The sequence below is a fragment of the Colius striatus genome, chromosome 4 (assembly GCF_028858725.1).
Source record: "Colius striatus isolate bColStr4 chromosome 4, bColStr4.1.hap1, whole genome shotgun sequence".
Classification (NCBI taxonomy): Eukaryota; Metazoa; Chordata; class Aves; order Coliiformes; family Coliidae; genus Colius; species Colius striatus.
Genome location: NC_084762.1, coordinates 93,009,940 through 93,031,784, shown reverse-complemented (window position 1 = coordinate 93,031,784; position 21,845 = coordinate 93,009,940). Strand labels below are relative to the sequence as shown.

Genomic DNA, 21,845 nt, shown 5'->3' with positions numbered 1-21,845 from the left:
GCTTGTTTTCTTGTCTTAAAAGCAGCTTAAACATCCCCCCAAATGTTCCAGTTCTTATCCATATTGTTTTGTAATTTTGTTATATCTCTTGCATTATTTTTGTAGTTGGTTAACAACCACTTGAGATTTTTCACTTCCAATTTTAGGGACAGTATGGAACAAGTAGAAATAATGCTACAAATAAGGCTCTGAAATGACTTTGCATCTTGTTGATTGAATTACTTTTATTTTCTTATAGATTTAATAATTTAAATACCCTTAAATCATTCTATTGTAGTGGCTATAAACCATTTCAATGAGTCTTCTGAAACAGTCATATATCAAAGTGGATGGTGTATTTGTGGCAGGTATTTAAACCTTTTAAAGGTTTTTATTCTTAATGCAAAACGGTTACAAATTGCACTGAGTTTTCTGTCAGTTATGAACTCTTTTGTTACCTATTTCTTGAATGATGAGTCCTTTTAATGGTAACAATTTCTGTAGAGGACTTAACGTTGCTTAGAATTTAAAGTTTTAGTGGGATGAATCTGCTACAGAAACTTAGGTGGAACATACAACTAAGCCTTAAAATTAGGCCTTAAAATGTTTCCTCTTTCTAGCAAAGGGCTTTTAGTAATCTTAAAAATGAAAATGAGAAATTAGAAAGCTTCCCTCCCCCTTTTTGAGCAATCCTTTTAGATCTTTCTTTTTTAACACAGGACTATCATTCTCAGGAGTTTGCATTCGAAACAAGGATTTTCAGTCCAAATATTCACAGCTCTTCAGTGAGACTTATTCTTAGATTCTCCTTTTATCACTTTTTCTTTGGAAATCAATATTTAAGGAGAGACTCTTCAGTCATATTTAGGTTTTTTTTCTTCTCTGTATCTTTGATTCCATTCTCATTCTGGGTGTTTTCCTCATTCCACTTTAAATTATAACCTTTTTTTTGCCAGTTTTGGTCACTCTTGCTTCCTTTTCTAATTTACTCTCTCTCCATTCATCACTATCATTTTGAAATCTCCTGTCCTGATAAAGTGTAGATACCAGGAAATTGTTTTCTTTGTTGTTGTTCTTATTTTTCTACTAGAGACTAGAACTTTTTTCATGTTGTCTGCCTACAGACATAAAAAGAGGGATAATGCTGCATCCTGCCTGCACTTGCCTCTGTTTCCCACTTGGTGTGTTTAGAAAGTGAAATAACTTGGAAATCTGATATGTTAGAATCATTGAATCATTATGGTTGGAAAAGACCCTTAAGATGGAGTCCAACCACTCACCTCACGCTGCCAAGCCCGTCACTAAACTAAACCACATACCTCAGCACCTCACCTACGAGTCTCTTAAATATCTCCCGGGATTATGGCTTCACCACCTCTCTGGCCCAGCATCAGTGTCTAACAACTCCCTCTTGGTGAAAAAGGTCTTCCCAATGTCCAGTCTAAACTTCTCCTGGAACAGCTTCAGCCAATTTCCTCGTGCCCCATCATTCATTACTGGAAAGAAGAGATCGACTCCCACCTCACTACAACCTCCTTTCAGGTAGCTGTAGAGAGTGATTGTATCTCCTCTCAGCCTCCTCTTCTCCAAGCTAAAAACCCCCATTCCCTCAGCTGCTCGTCATCAGACTTGTGCTCCAGACCCTTCCCCAGCTCTGGTGCCTGTCTCTGGACACGCTCCAACACCTCAGTGTCTTTCTTTTAGTGAGGGGCCCAGAACTGTGTCCAACACAACACTTGAGGTACTGCCTCACCAATGCCAAGTACAAGGGGACAATCACTACCCTGGTCCTGCTGATCACACTGTTTCTGATACAAGCCAGGATGCCACTGGCTTTCTTGTTGCTTCACTTTTCCATGTTATGGAGCCATTGCTGTGGCTACTGTGGCTACTGCTCAGTGAGAGGGAATTTGCCAGAGAATCTTCAGTTGCTTTTATGAAAAATGAACAATGGTGATGGAAGGCTCTGGATGCTAAAGCACTTTCTGTAACCTATTTGGTTTGTAACAAAGGTATACAGTTGGCCACGGTGCTGGGAATGGGGAGGGTGGAGGAAATGGAAGCAGAAATGACAGAAGAAAGTCTGGGATCATCAGCTGCTCAGTACTGACACTGCCAAATCTGGCTGAGTCCAGGCAGGTCAGTCCCTGGTGTCTGTCTTATGGCATCCATAACATTTGGTGCACTCCAGCCTCGTCGTGTTCTCTGTCTTTTGTGTTTATGTTTAAGTCTGAAGTGAAGTTTGCCTCAATTAACTTAGAGACAGGGAATTAAGAGCTGTTACAGTAGCACTGCTTGCGGCAGGAAAAAATAGTATTATACTATTTAGGAAAAGTGACCATTAGGCCATTAAAATAGTGTCTGTAAAATACATACCTTCTTGTACAATAAGATTATTCTGCTGACTAGTGAAGCTTATTGTTTTAGCTTTCAGAAAACCTTAAGCTTACAATTTACTGTAATTTTGAAGCCATTGATTGGAATATGTAGTGTGTGCATTGCAACTGTTCTCAGATATGTATATAAGCAGTGCTGCTTTGAAACTACACTGTTTTCCCTCTATTTTAGGATGAACATGTGCTTTGCACCCTGTGGTTTTGTAGTAAGAAATGATATTTGCGCACAGTGATTGTTTTATTCACTCATTTTGCTGTGTTCTATTGCAATGTTCTCTGCAGACACACCGAAGGAAAGGATCAAACTTTCATTTGTTTTTCCTGTACCCCAAGATGGTACTTGGGGATCTTCCTCTTGGTTTCCATGTGACTTAAAATGTTCCTTTATGGACCACAGTGGGGCCATTAGTGAGTTGTTTTACTTTGAACTCTCTTCTTCTGAGAAGATTGTAGTGGGGAGGAGAGAAAACTAAGACTCATTCGAAGGAGAGGAAAGGAAACTTGCCCTCACTCTCCTGTGATGTAGTGTGTTGAAGAAAAGCCAGGAGCAAGGACTTTGAAAGGTGCTTTGTTAAACTGGAAATAAATCTGGGGTTTATTACAAAGCTAGATTTAAAATATTTTTTTGAGGTTTCCATCTGCAAGAACTTTTCTTAAGCTTTAATATCCACAGGGAGATATATTGGACAATTGATGTCCTGAGAAAAAGTTATCAGACAAGTTACTATAGTTCTGGCTGCAGTGGGTGATTCTACAACTACTTGGAAGGAGTTTGTGGCAAGGTAGGTGTTGGTCTCTTTTCCCAAGTAACAAGCAACAGGTCAAGAGGAAAAGACCTAAAATTGTGCCATGGGGGGTTTAAATTAGATATGAGGAAAAACTTCTTTCCTGAAATAGTTGTCAAGCATTGGCACAGGCTGCCCAGGGCAGTGGTGGAGTCCCTATCCCTGCAGGGGATCCCATGTAGCTGTGGTGCTGAGGGGACATGGTTTCGTGGTGGTTCTGGCAGTGTTGGATTAACAGGTCAACACGGTGGATCTTAAAAGTCTTTTCGAACTTAAGCTATTCTATGGTTCTGTCATTCTGTGCTGAGATGTTGGAAATGTCTTCAGTTAATGAATAATATATTTGATATACCATACTATGATGTCTACATGTTTTATTAATCTGTCCAGTTGAATATACTTCACATGATTAAAAGAGAAACAAGTTCTCTCACATATGTTATTGGGAAGTTCAGCCTTCAGATGTTTTTCTATTCTAGCAGAGCCTTCTGTCTGTAGAGCTATTTATTGAAGTACTGTGAATGACAGAGCCCAGAGGGGCGTGATCAATGGCACAGAATCAAGTTGGAGGCCTGTGGCCAGTGGAGTTCCACAGGGGTGGTTCTGGGGCCAATCTTGTTCAACATCTTCATCAATTACCTGGATGAGGGGACAGAGTGTACCCTCAGCAAGTTCCCTGATGACACCAAACTGGGAGCACTGGCTGATTCCCAGAGGCTGAGCTGCCATTCAGAGGGATCTTGACCGGCTTGAGAAGTTCAACGAGGAAAAGTGCAGAGTCCTGCAGCTGGGAAGGAACAATCCCCTGCACCAGTACAGGCTGGGGATTGACCTGCTAGAGAGCAGCTCTGCAGAGAGAAACCTGGGAGTTCTGATTGATAATAAACTGAACATGAGCCATTGAATGTGCCCTTGTGGGCAAGAAGGCCAATGACATCCTGAGTTGCATCAAGAAGAGTGTGGGCAGCAGGTCAAGGGAGGTTCTTGTCCCTGTCTACTCTGCCCTGGTGCCCTGCCCTCATCTGGAGTCCTGTGTCCAGTTCTGGGCTCCTCAGCTCAAGAGGGACAGGAAAGTGCCAGAGAGAGGCCAGTGCAGAGCCACCAAGATGATCAGGGGACTGGAGCATCTTTCATATGAGGAAAGGCTGCAGGAACTGGGGCTGTTTAATCTGGAGAAGAGGAGACTGAGGGGGGAATCTCATTAATATTTATAAATATCTAAAGAGTGGGTGTCAGGAGGTTGGGACATCCCTTTTTTTTTATAGTAGCTAGTAACAGGACAAGGGGTGATGGGATGAAGCTGGAACACAAAAAGTTCCACTTAAACATAAGAAAAAACTATTTCAGTGTGAGGTGAGGGAGCCCTGGCACAGGCTGCCCAGAGGGGTTGTGGAGGCTCCTTCCTTGGAGGTCTTCAAGACCCGTCTGGACATGTTCCTGTCTGACCTGATCTAGGTGACCCTGCTTCTGCACGGGGGTTGGACTAGATGATCTCTAAAGGTCCCTTCCAACCCCTACCATTCTGTGATTCTACTCAAGAGCACACTGTTGAACAGGCTTTGCTATATGAATGTAGAAATGTTTTGAATGTAATCAGCAGCAAATCTGAACTTATTTATCACAATGATATGGCATTCAGCAGGGTGTTCTGAAATGGAGAAATATAACAGACAGCTGGTGGAAGGGAATTGTATTACATACGTTCACAAAAACGTGTTACCACTAGCAGTGATTTTAATTTATTGAAAAGCTGAGGTATGGTAATTATTGTGTTTCTTACTTGATTATCAGACCATTAAAATTAAATTTCATGACAACCCTCATTTATGTCTAAATCACTTCATAATTTATGGTAATAGATGTTATCTCGTTATGTGCCCCAGGATATCTCATTTTGTACAACATACCCTGCATTGCCTTTACATTTCCATTCTCTGCACAGTGTGTCTGGCATTCTGGAATGGCAAACAACATTGTCAGTGGAAGATTTATGATGGTGATGGTCTGAGTACATCAGTCCTCTCATCTATCCTTGTGGTACAGGACAACTGAGTTGTTAAAGTCCTCTGTGTAATGAGACTTCATAGTTGGTGGCTGTAGATGTAACCCTTTTAGACAAGAGAGTTTCCAGACTGCTTTGGCTTTGATTTGAGGCCCATAGGGATTAAAGCTTGGGACTGCCCAGGGACAGGACTAGAATGAGGAGTTAAGAAGCCATGAGCCAAGAGGACTTGAGTAAGAACAGGCTGGGGAAAAAAAGGATCAAATGCATGGAGAAGCTGTGGAGGATCATACAGATATCCTCCTTACCAGAGAAGATATATTCTCCATTAGATGCTGGAATGAAATCTTAAGTTTTTTAGTGAGAATATTAAGAAGCTTCAAAGCTTCTGGATGGGTGTATCACAGGTACAGGTCAGCATAAATGCTGAAATATTTTTATTACTAATTCAAAGGACTCCTTCCTTGGAGGTGTTCAAGACCCTCCTGGACATGTTCCTATGCGACCCGATCTAGGTGAACCTACTTCTGCAGGGGGATTGGACTAGATGGTCTCTAAAGATCCCTTCCAAGCCTACTATTCTTTGATTCTGTGAAAATATGAGTTCTGGCAAGTGCTGGTGGCCCATGGGAGTACTGATGTCAAATAACACGAGAGAATTCTGGCCTCTCTGTCACTGTAACGTTTCTTCAGCCTATTTTTTTCTTAAGTGAAAGAAAAAACAAAGTCAACACTCACAAGATAAGTACTGCCAAGCATCTTGCAGGGTTGGCAGTTCCTGCCTTTCAGCAGGGTTGTAGGGTTAAATGAGTGAGTTTGCATATACATATCCACTGTAGTAAGCTTAGCTGGGTTTTTTTAGAGCTGCAGTATAGAATTTTTGTGTGTATTGACTTCACCTGTTTTTAAATACTTGTTTTGTTAAATTCTAATGAGTCGAAAATAATTAAAGAAAAAATACTATCATTTTCATTTTTATACTTCTCATCATCTAGTGTGGTGTTTCATCCATGGAAAGCAAAGCTTTTTTAAAAAGCCCTTTGTCTGCATACTATTAATGAGGGTCATTGACTACTGCTTCATTATTTTATGTAAATGTGTTGATTAATTGAGCTGTGAAGTCTGTGATGTGATCCACTGAAGTTTCTGCAGTATTAGTCAACAATGCACATGCATGTTAGAAAACATTTGGAAATAAGACCTCATCTAAAGGGTAAGAGAACTAAAAATTCTTCTCCTTTTTATACCATAAGTTCCCTCAATAAATTTATTGCCCATGTGTCAGTAAATCATGATTGTTATTTCTCGTAGCTGCCAAGTCAGTGTTTAATTTGTGCATTTGTTTATAACAGGGCATGTTGTCTCTGTGAGAGATTAATGATTTTTTCCTTACGTTGCTGTTACAGTTTGCTTTAAAGACAAAGCTGCTATGACTAAGGCTTTGCATACTGTCACCAAGAGAAAATAAAATGTCACGGTAATTTCCTTGGGTCTTCATGTTAAACCCATGGCAAGCAGGAAATTTCTGAGAACTTCAAGTCAAAGTAAACAATATCAAAGGCTGCATTAACTAAAACATGGAAATCATCTGCACTTTTCAGTGTAGTGTTCTTTATTTTCTCTTTTATTTGATGTTTTGAAAATACACATTTAATTTTCCTTTTTAGTTTGCTAATAGCAAACCAGTCTTTACATAGATTACATAATTTGGAGTGAATAATTAATTATTTGAAAAGGAAAATGTTTGTTTGGGTAGGGAAGGGTGATATATCTAGCACTGGTCAGATTCATAGTGTGATTGAGGCTGCACCTTGATTACTGTGAGGCTGTACTTCGAATCTTGTGTCCAGTTTTGGGCCCCTCTCTACAAGAAGGACATTGAGGTGCTGGAGAGGATCAGAGGCAGCTATCAAGCTAGGAAAGGATTTGGAGCACACCTCATATGAGGAAGGGCTGAGGGATCTGGGGCTGTTTAGCCTGGAGAAAAGAATGCTCAGGGGAGACCTTCTCGCTCTCTACAACTACCTGAATGGAAGCTGTACTGAGACAGGGGTTGGTCTGTTCTCCCCAGTAACAAGCAATAGAACAAGAGGAAACGGCCTCAAGTTGCACCAGAGGAGGTTCAGGCTGGATGTGAGGAGGAATTTCTTTGGTGCCAGGGTTGTCAGGCATTGGAACAGCTGCCCAAGGAGGTGCTGGAGTCACCATCCCTGGAGGGGTTTCAGAGATGGGTGGATGTTGCACTGAGGGCTGGTGGCTGATAGGGCTGGGACAAAGGCTGGGCTCTATGAGCTTAGAGGGCTCTTCCAGCTGAAAGCACTCTATGATTTTATGATGGAGTTCTAATGCTCATATTTATTTCAAAGCACTTTACAAAGAAGAATCTGCAAAAATTAGAGGCTGGCAAAATAATAAACAGGATAATGAAAAAGTAAAGAACAATAGAAAGATTAGTAAAGGGAAATTTCAGTTTTGGACTGTGTTATTAGTTAGAGCACTCAAGGAATTCCTTCCCTTGAAAGGGGAATGCTTCCTATGAAAAGTTAGTTCAGATGCTCTTTTGAGATCCCTTCAGACTTTGGCTCTTCTATGGTTCTGATTCCTTGGTAAGATGCAAAGGCATGATGGCTGATGGCAGAGTGGCTGTGAGTCCTCAGTGTGCATGTACTGCAAAAAGCCAAATCTGGTCTGCGAGCACGACTGGCAAATAGGGAATAAGGAGTGAGAATTCTGACATTCAGTTCTGGTCACACATACACAAGAAAGAGGAGAGCCAGTGATAGAAAACACAGATAACTGATGAAAGTGACACAGCCATTGACTTGGCTTTGGTATGTGCAGTAAAATTGAAAAGGGGTTATTAATGTATTCGATGAAGCTGGAGGCAGAGAAGGGCTGTCTTAAAGGTTAATGGAGGTGAGGACATCAAGAAAAATTGAGCTTTGAGCTGTCTATAAATATAGTAGAATTGAAGAGATTTCCAGACTTCAGACATCATCAGATTGTTCATCAGCCTTCCTCACAGAGATGTGAGAGGAACCTGACTGCTTCTAATTACCCTTGGCATGACTGCTGATGACTTGCCTGCAATTACCCCACTTTCCAACTGGAAGACCTTTTCCAGTATTCTGTCCCTGTAATTGATGATGGGGAAAACAAATGCCTATGTAGGTTTTCCAGGAACAAATATGTGAATAGATACTGGTGCCTCCCAAGTGCAGTATCATCCTTTTGTTCCCAATGTATATGTCTATGTTATATGCCTACGTTTTGCATTTCAATTTAAGCATTTCTGTTTCTGTCAATAGTTGGAACACAGATAAACCTCCCTTCTCTAATGCTCGTATGGAGATGTTCCCTTTGAGTAGACTTTCTCAGATGTGTCTGTATTAGGTGTTGCTCTTCTCCTCCAGCTTCATTTGAAAGACTCAGTGTGTTCATCATATCAGGTGGAAGATGCTACACTGGTTAGGCAACTGCTTTGCTATTATATCACTTCTCATCAGCATCTGCTCTTCCTTCTTCTTCAAAAGTAGGTCCAAATGAAGAGACTGTTTTCTGTCACTGAGTTGCTGGATCTCGCCTACATGGCAGTTTTTCTGACCTCTTTGAATGTTGACTTGACCTCAGGACACCCAATTTGCACTATTTCTAATATTCTGTGTATGCAACTAGGGAAACAGGAGGTTTGTTAGTGCAGGCCAAGTTGCTCTGTGACAGGATTTATCAAGTCTAATAGGACACAGCATAAACATTATACATTGACCCTTATACAAACTATCACACACATTTCCTAAGAGGTTGCTATTCTAGTTTTAGATGATCTATAAATCACTCAAAGTCCAAAACAGTCATCTTTATTTTCCTCTTAAATCATAGATGACAGCTTGTAGAAAGTGCAATGTTCCAAAGGTATCTCTTAAAGAAGTTCAGAATGATTGATTTCAGAATTCAGATTTAGAAATTGTTCAGAAAGGGCTCTTTTAATAAAAGAAACCAGACCTTTTCCTTCATTCATTTTTACCAATATTTGGAAAAATGAGTTATTTGTTGAGATTTTTGGGTGCTAGACCAATAGTTTTTGAAAATATTTGCCAAGTTGCAGGCCTGTTGAAAATTTGGCTGAAGTGCTGATACTTTTTAATTGAGTTTTCATTTCGATGCAAGATATGTGAAAGAAGAAGTGGGAACGTAAAAACAAATCATATATAGAGTAATAAGATAAACAGAAAAAGACACTGAAGGATGTCCTGATTAAAGTGACTTGTTCTTGCCCTTAATTCAACACATTTTCAAGCCAATAGATTTGTCTTGGGGTTTATAAAAATTATGTCTCAATGTGAATGAATGGTGGAAAAAAGTGGAGAATGAAGATGAATGTTTTCAACTATTATCGACTGAGAATTAGTCCCTTCAGTAAATAGTTACAGGAAGAAATGATTCCATGGAAAATGTGGGGTTTATCTGTTCTTTTTCTAGTGAACTTTCTGAACACTGTAGGAGAAGAGTAAGTATTGTTAGTCTACATTGTTTTTTTTCTCACAGTGTTTGTCACTATTTCTGTGAGATGGGAACTTAATCAAAATTTCTGGCTTGTCCTGAACCCACCGAGTGTTCTGCAAACCTGAGATAGGCTGTTTCTGTCTCATTTTATTTAACTCCAAGTTAGAAACCTAAGAATAGTAAGTGAAATGATGATAAACAAGCACAAGGCAAAAAGAGGTGCTGTGGAGATGAGCACAGACAAGGAGAGAAGTGCATATCTGCAGCTCTGCTCATACAGCTGGCATGGCCCAAATTTCTTTCTGCAGACTTGCCTTACAGTGTAAATTCAAGGTAGGCTGCAAGCATTGTTATTGCAGAGGTTATTTCATAGGTCTTTCTTACCCAGTTGAATGCAGCACTGCCTAAGGCATTATAGGTCAAGCACTGTGTGCCTGGATGGGAACAGGTCTCTGAAAAATGAGTATCGTTTGTGCTGCAAAAGTGGGTCTTTGTGGTTGACTTCCAGGCTAGCTCTGCTTTGGGGTCTAAACTGCATGACCTACAGAGGTGTCTTCCAACCAAATATCTTTGATTTGAAACTCTACCCACACATTGATGAGCTCACTCATTTCTCCCACAGCCAGCGGTGTTATGGGCATGTGCCGATATGAATTGGTTCATCTGTCTCTTTCTTTTGTCCTGTAAGACTTTGTCATCCCCACATGTGTCCTATTCTGTCATTCTATTTGGGTTTTTTTTCCCCCCAGAGGATTAATTCCTTTCCTTACCCTTTTCTCCTTATTTTTGCTGCTGTTAGAGATGACACAGTACCACTTCACGGTAAGGCTCTTGGCCTCCAGGCTTATTTGTTGTTTTCAGCGATGTGATATTGGGTGTAGAATGTATCTTCACAATTCTCCTTTGTAGGTCCAATCAGATGCATTAATTTTTCTGTTCTCTCACATCTAAAACCTCATGTCTTATATATTCATTGTAACAAATGAAAAATTGAACTAGAATTTATTTTCCAGTGAAGTTGCTCTAATTCAGTGTTTGGAGACTTGGAAATAGGGAGTAAAGGGGATAAGGAAGTGTAGAACCTTTAGAGCTGTAGGTTCAGATGGTGAAGATAACAGAGTAGTTTTAGTTCATTTCCTAATTAACCATTGTGGGGTTTTGGTGGGAAAAACTGCCAAACATGAAACCATATAATGGTAGGGGTTGGAAGGGACCTTTAGAGATTATCTAGTCCAAGCCCCCTGCAGGAGCAGGTTCAGATAGATCAGGTCTCATAGGAAGACCTGTAAGGAAGGAGACTCTGTTTCAGGACATTTTTGTTCACACTACCAGTAAAAGAGTGAGCATTTGAGTGTAGATACAGCTGCAGGTCACAACTGCTTAGATAGGTATCTGTAGGCAGATAGATTAATTTAGCCTATAGCTCACTGTATTTAGGAGCACTTGCTGTGTTTTTTGGTTGTGGTGACATGGTGACTGCATTAATGGGATGAAAGAGGATTGCCTTGAGTGGCTGCCAGTTGTGTCTGCCTTAATGGCCAAAGGATTTATTAAGGTTGCACTCTGATGTTGCACTGATTTGGCTTTCTGCCTGTTTTCTGATGTTCTGTAAAGATCATGCTGGTACAGTGTAGATTTCCTCAAGTTGGAAATGAAAACACCCAATTCCTATTAATTTATTTTAGATGATCAAAAGTATAATTAAAATAGCAGGTTTAGGAGTCTTTCCTAAAAGAGAACAATCATTTAAAACTAGTGCTTCAGCAGCTTGCATTTCTTCTTCAGTCTTGACATCCATGTACTTCTTCCTTCATTAACTGGAGACAAAAGCTTAAACAACAGTGATCTGAAAACATCACGTAAAGATGTTACGTAAAAGCCATTTTTTAATGGTTCTTTCATTTGGCAGTTATAAAGATGTCTCCAGAAGCTGGTTTGCAATGGAGTTCCTGTTTTCTGGCTTTCCTTCTGATTGTAAGGCAAAAAATTGAAGCCTTCTTTGGAGTAATGCAAGGATTTATAGGTTCTAAATTCAACTCCCCAAACAATATTCTGCTAAGTTTGCATACAATGTATGATTTTCCTTACAGAAAGGTGTAATCTTGGCAGGGAATGTAATGATGTTAAATCCATCATCTTTCCTCTTTGGCCTCTCTGTCTCTCTGCTCTATGGTGTCTTACCCACCATAGCTTGGAATGCTCTTAGTCCACATTGCAGTTTGAAGAGCATTTGCTCAGTTTTCACGTCTGTGGCTTCTAACGTGTTTTCTAACAGTTGACAACTGCAATACAAATGAAGAATTCTTCTTTAGCTTTGGATTTTTAAAGAATATCAGACAGTTCTCAAACACAGAGGTCACTGGAGTTGTTTAATCTTCTGGCCATCAGAAGGACTGCTACTTGAGGGAGAGGAACTCTAACTCTGAAACTTGTAGTGCTGTGATTTCTGTCTGGTGGGGCAGGGTGTGAGGAGCTGCCCTGTGGCAGCCCCATGCTGAAGCAGTTCATGAGGAGCTGTAGCCCATGGGAAGGACCCACGCTGGAGAAATTGGTGAGGGACTGTCTCTTGTGGGGAGGACCCCACAGTGTAGCAGTGGGAAGTGTGAGGAGGCCTCCCCCTGAGAAGCAGCAGAGGCAAAGCCCATCTGTAATGAATTGATTGCAACCTCCATCCCCCATCTTCTGTGCTGCTGTGGGGAGGGAAGGAGAGTCCTGGGAAGAGGGAGTGGTGGGGGGAGGTGTTTCAGGATTTAGTTTTATTTCTCATCTCCCTGTCCTTATTATTCCTTTAATAAATCAAACCTTTTTCTCCCTAAGTTGAGCCTGTTTTGCCCGTGACGCTAATTGCTGAGCGATCTCTCTGTCCTTAGCTCAGCTCACAACTCATAATGTTTCTCTCTCTCTCCTGTCCAGTTTAGGAGAGGGGGTGATTTTATGACTTGTGGACATCATTGTTAATATTTGATTAAGAGAAAGGTGACAGAGGAGTGAATATTCACTTGTAAAGATCAAGTCATCATTGAAGTTGTTCTGAGATCTGGGTTGAGCTCTGCTCTGCTCAGCCTCTTTGGAAGCTGTGTGGGAGGAGGTGTGATCAGTGGGCTGGGAAGGTCATTGACAGTAAACTCAGGGCTGTAAAGGAGGAAGGAAGCTGACTGCAAGGAGCTTCAGAAGGACGGGGTAATAAATTGCCAGGTGAACTTCAGTCTTAATAAATCTAAAGTGATGAAGAAGGTGGAAAAAGAATCCAAACTTTAGTGAATGATGAGCTCTGTGCTGTCTTTTAGCTCTTAGGAATTGGATGCATGTTTTAATACATCTATGAAAATGCTGCCCACAGTTCAATACTAGTTGAAACCAAAACAATCATAGAATGGTAGGGGTTGGAAGGGATCTTTAGAGATCACAAAACAACCATCACTTTGAGATGTATCAACACAGGATAGGATGTTTTCACTTCTTTGGTACAGCCTCACCAAATGAGGAGGTGATCTCTGAAAACTGTTTAAGTTCAAAGAAAGTGCTGGGAAGAAAATATTTGCAAAAATGGAACCTAGTGAGAGAGACAGATATAGACACTGTTTTATTTGAGAGGGAAAAAAGGAAAGAAAAGCAAGTACACGTTGTAAATTGAAGAATAAATTATAAAACTATTTCAGGTTTAACAGCTTGAGATGATTAGTAGCATCTTCTTTATTTTGCTTTCTATTATGGGATTAAAGTTTTAGTGTCTGATGTAACTCTTGGTAAGGTGGTTAAATGGAAACTGGTTTATCGATTCGTATCTTCACAAACTAAATTATTTACTTCTTGGTGAAGGTTTTGCTGTTGTCTGCAGATCTCTTCCTGTCTCCTGCAGTTGGTGCAGGGTTTGCACTTCTGAAGTGCAGCTTTAAGGAGAGGAGCTGCTAAGGGGTTGGAGCCTGTTTCAACTAGATTGTTTGGGGATGGAATACATATTTTCTTCACTGATGATGGGTACTCTTTCATGTTCTTCAAATGCTCATATTTCTCCCTTCCCCAGTTGCCTATTTTCCTCTTCCTGTCTGAATCTTCTATCCCATGAGTTGTACCAGTGCCAATCAGCTAGTTGTAGGTCTATCCTTGGACTGAGGGGGGAAAGCAGTGGGCAAGCAGAGACAGCACCCTATGCTATAATGTTGGTAGTCAGCTGAAGCCATTATGAATTACACCCCAGAATAAAAAATGCTCTTCTGGATAAATTCAAGTCTGTATTGAAACTAGATACATCCAGTATAGCAGAATGCTTTGGCCAGTGGTTTAGTGTGGCTATTTGCCTTTAATAGAATTGAAGAAATTTTTCCTCTTTGCAGTATAAGTCTCCAGAAAATAATCCTGTTTTGGAAAAAAGAATCTACTGAGTCATTGCTTCATGAGGAAATTGTTCTCTCTAAATTACTCCTGCTGTAAAAATTTACTAAGTCATCTGTGTTTTTCCTGAAGTGTTTATTTGTTGTCTATTTTTTTTTCAGTTCAAATTGAAATATATGTCAACTCCACAGAACACTTGGCAGAATATTAATTCTTCTAGTAGTTGGTGTGAAATGAGTGGTAAAAACCCAGGAGAGGATGTATCTCAGACGAAACATCTCCCCTTGAGAAAGAAGGGCCTAACATGTAAATTACACATTCTGATGCCAAAGTTTACTTCCAGGGTTTACTCACTGGGAAGTCTTTGTTCTCAGCCCTATCTTTGATATCAATATGGTGTAAATGAGTTGTGCATCTCTTGATGAGTTGGCAGAGACTTCACAGCTTCAAGGAGATCTAACACCTGCTAATACCAGTGTGAAAGCTTGGCTGCTGAGTTGCCAATTCCACATTTAACCTATTTAAATCACAAGCTACCATTAATCTGGCTTTCTCAGTCTGCTCTCTGGAGTGCTTTGGTTTTAGGAGATATATTATTTAAAGAAATCCAGGTGGGTACCAAGGAGTTGTAGCAGCACACATCTTATTTTTTCACAGTCTGGAAAAAGATGTTATTTAGGGTCCTGATGGGAATTGACTTTTCTGTGTACAGTAAGGAGTTAATACAGACTTGCTTTAATAAGGGTGCTTGTGGTGCCAATGACAGTCCAGGTTTGAGAGTGACTTGAGAAAATTCATTTTTTAAAGCTATTCACACTGATACTTGTTTATGTGTATCTGGAAAATATATGAGACATATATCTGAGGTAATTTCCAGCTCGTAAGGTATATTTTGTAAAGACTAACAGCTGTATGGGCAAAGAAGAGAATTTATATGAATTGTTTTACAGATATTTATCTTTAAAAATGTCTCCTGTCACACTTTTTCAAACTATTATTTTACTCCAAGTCCTGTGGCTGTATCTTTTTTTGGGTACCTAGGTGAAACGTTTCACATTTTGCTCTGGAGGTTTTGTACAAGTTGTGAGCTAAAATTATTCTGCAAAGAGTAGCCAGAGCCTGGGTAATGTCTGTAAATCTAACCTGTTCCATTTATATAAAGCTTACATTGAGCTCTTAACAGTTCAGTGACTGAAGAAGGGGAAAGGGAATGTAAAATTAGAAAAATACACATATTAGAGCTACTTGTGTAGCAGTTTACTCTCCTGCTGCTCTTTGCAAAAAGGGGGGCAGGGAAAAAGCCAGTTTCTTTAAATAGCCTGTCAGGCTGTGGCTGCATCTACTTCCTTGTGTGACAGATACTGCATTTCTCATTAATGGTACCTTGCAAGTGCCTGTGGTTGCCATAGTAACTATCACCGAGCCTTATACCTTAAATTTATCTTGACAAAGGTTATTGTGGCAATTCCTACTAATTGGCTTTTTTTACTGCTGCTATTTTTAACTCAACCCCTCCTCCCCCATTTAAGCAACAGATCCTAAATGTAATGAATTGGCAGAATGGCTCTGGGAGAGAAAATGACTAATTGGCAGCTAAACTCTTTGTTTTCTTCTTCAGGACTTGGTCAGAAAAGTCTAAGTCATAACTTTCAGTGGTAACTAAAATGTCATCTGTTTTGTCCTTCAAACGTTTTGCTATGAAATAATATCGATACTCTTGAAACACGATGTCGGTTTGCGCAAGGCTCCGACTGTTGTTTATTACCAAATATTAGTCATGTTGTTTATTACCAGATATTACGACCAGCAGAGATATGAGGAAATAAGCCATATCCTGAAGACCTGAAAAGCTAATTTAAAGCAAGTCTGTAATAAACAGAAGATTGCACAATAAGAAGAGCTATCCTTGTGCTATATTAGCACCTGGGACGGGTGCTGTATTAGTACAAATGCAGTTACCTGGCATCTGCTGGTACAGCAAGTTGAATTAAAAAGTTATTCATAGCCTGATGATATCATTGTTTAATTTCCTGTAGATGTTTTAGAGGACTACTGCTACAATGTTTCCAGCATCTCAGACCTCTCAAATTTAATTGCTTGATTGACTTTCAGTCAGGTTTTTCAGGCTCGGGACCCAGGCAGCGAAGCGGTGACTTGATGAGCAGTCACAGAGTGTTGATTTCATAGGTACAGAGCAGGAGAGCAGAAAAGTTACAAGTAGAATGGGGGCTTTCAAGCACTGTGACTTTTGATAGCGTGGAAGGAATAGTTCAGTTCTGCTGAACAGCAAAAAATGTGATTACAGCTATGATAAGGCACAAAATGTAGCCATAAAGAAGCAACATGATAGGAGTAAATCAAACCGTGCCATTAGAGGAAGGGAAAGGGCAGAGGATTCTCAACTTTTCAGTAAGGTGAAGGATACAGCTGCACATTCAACCCACTGTTTTACACTCAGCCAGTTCCTGTGTGGTAGAGTTCACCCAAAGGCAGAGAAGCAGTCATTTGACCTTCTTTCTATTGAGATGTATGAGAAAGACTCTTAACTTCATGACCTTTAAACATTGAGCTTTCTTGTTTCCTGATGCAGATGAGCACTTAAGTTTAGGGCACAGCAAACTTGACTTAAGAAATGTTTATTCACAGTTGACTTCTGAAATGCTCAGGCAGATGCATTCAGTTCCTTTGAAGCCCAAGAACACATTCATTCAAACTTATTAGAACAATTTCATTTTCTTTTTGTGCCTTGTCACAAGGAATTTACAAGGACTGTAAATTGGTGTCTGGGAATGTAAATTTGCTATAAAGCCAGAAAGATCCCTATGGATTTTTGTGGGGTTGTTTTCAATAAAGGAGATTTGGGAATTCTTTACCTCCTGTAAGGCTATGCAGGTATATGTTTCATTGAACACTGTTTTTTTATGGTGCATAAATTTGACCAGAAGCCTCTTTCTCAATAGAAAAATCAAATTGAAAGATCTGGAAGACTGTCATTGGGTTTCAACATTTTTAATTCTCCTCCTTCAAGTTGAATGATGGAGACCAACTCTATGCTAAGTCAGTGGACAGGATTTATATCTTGTTTACAGTAAGTCTGCCTTTCATATAATTTAGAATGAAGGTAACAGAGCTTTGTGTGATAGAAAATTGATATTTTGTCACTGGGAAGCCAGTTTAATGTGCTTCTGTAGAAAGTTCCTTCTCTTTCTTTGTGTATTTAATACTACAACTCCTAAAACCCTGTTGGAGCTTTCTAGATTTTCCTGCATTCTTCACTTGGTATGTCTCAACAGGAAAGAATTCAGAACTGAAATTTGCCCAGTGTTTGGAAATTTCAGTGTTTTTATGTAACAGGTGGTGAACTGGAATAACAAACTCCTTCTCATATGTTTTAAGTACATTATAAAAGGAGTGCATGTTGTGATTTGGGCCTAAAGGACAAAATGGTAAATGATTTTCTGGCTGTCACGCAGCAGGAAAGTGCCAAGAGCAGAAGCATAATCTGGGTTTGCTGTAGCCATTGCTGAATGCTGAATTCACTGCCCTGGCAGCAGCTGAACATGTACTGTATAGCCAAATGTAGATATAAACATGGTGATACCAAGAGGTGGGATTTGTAAAGAGCAGCTTGAAGATTTCCAGGAGTTTGTACTTTAAATACATCAGTAATAGTGGTCAGAAATGTAAATGATGATTTATCATCACGTAGAACATCACAGCATTGGTGAAAGTGAATTGTTTGTCCCCATGGTCAGTGCTGGAAAGGCCAGAGCCCTGCTGGGAATCTAAAACTAAATATGAATTGAAGAAAACAGTGTTCACATGCTGGTAAAATCTATCAAGCTTTTGAGGCATTTAGACTTGACTTTTGTATAGCAAATGATACTTGCTGCATAAAAGAATGAACACCTACTGAAGAGTTTTTCTTTTTGTGTTTTTTCCACTCTGTTGACCATTAACTGTAATTTTTGTTCTTCCCAGCAATTCTGTATCTTTGTTTTGTTTACAAACCCATTGACAATGGGATGTCTTTCTCCTTTATGTGTGCCTCCGTGACACAAAGTGATTCTGATCAGTACTTAGGTTTTATACTTGCTGCTGCAGGACTCACAAAAGATGAAGAAATAATACAAAGTTATGGAAAAAGAAGAAAATATTATTTCAAGTCACAACAGCAAATTTGTTGTTGAGCCAGCAATGTTCTTGGCCAATGGCATCCTGGGATGCCAAATAGATGTTGAAACGTCTTGATCAATGTATGCAACAAAGCTGTCTGTGGCTGCAGAGGAAGAGATTGTTGGGAAGAGCTATTGGTGATACTCAGAAGAAGGCTTGCCTAGAGTGAAAGCTACAGGAAAGAGATCCTATTTATTACTAACACACTGCCCAAACCTTTGATGAGCAGAAGGTGCTGAAGAAAAGTCAAAGGTAACAGTGAGTTTCAATCTGAGTTACTCTTACTCCCCATTTTAGGAGAATTTCAGTTAGTGTAGTTTAGCATTTCAGTGAGTTTTCAGAATCTACTTGGCAATCTGTATTATATCCTAGATCTAGGCATTTTCAGATAACTAAGCAGACTTAGAAACTGAATGGAATGCTGATGCAGTTAACACATTGCTGTGTCTTCTTGTCATACAAACCCAATTTGTGAATGACTCACCTTAGGAGGATTGTGAAAGCTTATAGAGAAGTAGTGGTCTAATGAAATCTGCAACAAAAATGAATTTGTTTAAAGTGATGTTAAATTTCATCTTCATGAATGAAAATATAACTCATAAGCTCCTGACAGCTTGAACTACAGAAGGTTTTTTCTTTATTAATGACAACAGATGTGGTTGAAATACACAGGATATTTATTTAAAACCATTTTTGGCCTACAGAAGTTTGTTTGAGGTCTATTACCATTGGATACCAGCCCTGGTAAAAGTACCAGACCACCAGAGAGAGAGAGAGCTCTCTCAGTAGACAAGAGAATACAACCTCCCTAAGAGACCAAAGTTGTGGGAAGACCATTCATGATTCTTTGCACCTCCCAAATATTTAACAAACTGACAGAAGCTGAAGCTTGAGACTTTACTGTGATTAAATCTAATTATTTTATCAAGAAATGGCTGAACTCCTGCAAAAGGTAATTCCACGTGCTGCAAAGCCATGCATACAATTTAAACACTGAGATTTTGTTTTCATTATCAGAACCTGAAATCTCATGGCTATGGTGAGGATTAGTGCTCTGCCTGACCTTTCCAAGCTCTCTTTATGAATCTGGCTTTCTATCAAAACAAGTCTGATGCAATTGCTTTTTTCTCTTCTGTCTCCACTTAGTTTTGAATTTGCCAGTAAATTGAAGACTAGAGATCTCAAAGATGGATTTAATTCCTAAAAGTTCTGTCAAAGTCATTGATGGTAGAGGGGTAAGAGAAAAATTACTGCCTCTATTCCAAGAAAGATGTTGAATCAAATATACATTCTCTAAATAACTGGAGCTTTTTGATTGTTTGTCAAGGAACATAGAGAAATTCAGATTAGAGGATGAAGAAGAGTGAACAGTAATCCATATAAAACAGGTTTTATTATTATTCTTCCTTATGAAATAACTTCTTGGATTAAAAGTAGTGCTCTAAAATCTCTTAAAGGGAAGGATTTTGATCAAACACTTCCTCAGCTTCTGTTTTTGTTTTGTTAAAAAGGCTTCTGAGTTTTATCTCCACCTGAAATAACTTGTTCCATTGTCTTTAAGGAACATAGTAACTTGACAACGAACAGGATCCGAGTATTAAATATACTCTTTGTGTTAAGGACTGAGTTTTCTTAAACATGATTGATTTAAGCTGCTATGTGCCTTCTACTCACATGTCTTTGAAGACCAGTTTTAGAATTCCAAGCATTTATCTCTGCTTCTGATGGAAGTCATACCTGAACGATGAAAGGAGTAGGAAGGTTCACCCCAGAGCAGCTGATGAGTGAGTTGTTCCTTCTTCAACTGACATTGATCCAAGAAGTATGGTGCCCAATAAGAACTGTCCTTTCTGGAGCCCAGCCTAATGAGTTTTTGCCTCTTATTTTTCAAATCTCCCTCTTCTAAAAAAAATAGTTTTAAAGGACTTTTTGTATTTTCCTGTTCTTGTCTTTTCAAGTTAACAAGTTCAGATACTTCTTTGAATTGTTCTTTATCACTTGTAAAGCTGTGTTTGTTGGTGTTACTGTTTGAAATCTATTCAAGCTTTTTGCCTATATCCTGAAAATCAGGAGATTCATTCCATTATGTTCATGATGTCATTTTCCCTAACACTTTCATGTGTTTTCTTTACAGTAGCTAATGGGAAATTTTAATAATACTCTTCCCAAAATCTGTCTTGACATCCCTATTTTTATTGGTGTTCTTTCTGCAGTGCCTTTTAATCCATTCTGTTCATGTCTGACCTGTGTTAGAGATTAGTGCCGCTTTTCACAGTATCACACAATGGTAGGAGTTGGAAGGAACCTTTAGAGATCATCCAGTCCAACTCCCCTGCTCTAGCAGGTCCACCTAGATCAAGTTGCATAGGAACATGTCCAGATGGGTCTTGAAAATCTCGAAAGAAAGAGCCTCCACACCCTCCCTGGGCAGCCTGTGCCAGGGCTTCCTCGTCTCAACACTGAAATAGTTTTTCCTTATGTTTAAATAGAACTTTGTGTTCCAGCTTCATCCCATTACCCCTTGTCCTGTCATTAGATACAACAGAAAAATGGGATGTCCCAACCTCCTAACATCCACGATTTAGATATTTATAAATGTTAATAAAATCTCCCCTCAGTCTCCTCTTCTCCAGACTAAACAGCCCCAGTTCCCGCAGCCTTTCCTCATAAGGAAGATGTTCCAGTCCCCTGATCATCTTGGTGGCCCTGCACTGGACTCTCTCCAGCAGTTCCCTGTCCCTCTTGAGCTGAGGAGCCCAGAACTGGACACAGGACTCCAGATGAGGCCTCACCAGGGCAGAGTAGAGAGGGAGAGGAACCTCCCTTGACCTGCTGCCCACATTCTTCTTGATGCATCCCAGGATGCCATTGGCCTTCTTGGCCATGAGGGCACATTGCTGGCTCATATTTAGTTTTTTATCAACCAGCACTCCCAGGTGTGTCTGTGCAGAGCTGCTCTCCAGCAGTTCAATCCCCAGCCTGTGCTGGTGCAGGGGGTTGTTCCTTCCCAGCTGCAGGACTCTGCACTTGTCCTTGTTGAACTTCATGAGGTTCCTCTCTGCCCAACTCTCAATCCGGTTGAGATCCCACTGAATGGCAGCACAGCCTCTGGGGAATCAGCCAGTGCTCCCAGTTTGGTGCCATCAGGGAACCTGCTGAGACTTGTAGATTGTGTGTGTGTATATATGTGGGATTTTTTCACTAAATTTGTATTTTTCCCAATGGAGACTTTTTCTTTTCTTCACCTTTTGTATCCCTTAACTTTCCCTACCCTTTTGTTTAAAAAGGTGTTAGAAGTAGGTTGCAAAAATTAGAAATTACTTGTTCTGTTCAGAATTTTATTTTCCCATTCTATGATAGTCAGGAACTAATTAGAGGTTCATAACTCAAAGGTTAATTTATTAAGTGTGAATTTGTCATTTTCAAATGATAGCAGTGCTTGTGGCTGATATCTGCTCTCTGAGAGCAAAGGTTGTTTGAGTTTGAACTTTTTTAAAATTGAAGAAATATCTTTACTGCCTCAATACTGTTCAATTTGGATTTGTTTTAAGTTCTTTTGTATCCTCCTCTCAGGTAAAATGTTTTGTTTTGCTTTACTGAAGAAAAATTACAAATAGCTTATGCCCTTCTATTAATGAAAACTGAAGAGATGCTCATTAAGAATAAAATACA

At 39.7% G+C, this 21,845-nt stretch overlaps 1 protein-coding gene across 3 annotated transcripts in view; it reads left to right on the top strand.

Moving 5' to 3' along the window:
- Positions 1-21,845, top strand: part of TRAPPC9 (trafficking protein particle complex subunit 9) — a 528,840-nt gene that overhangs the window by 202,434 nt on the left and 304,561 nt on the right. The window lies entirely within an intron of this gene.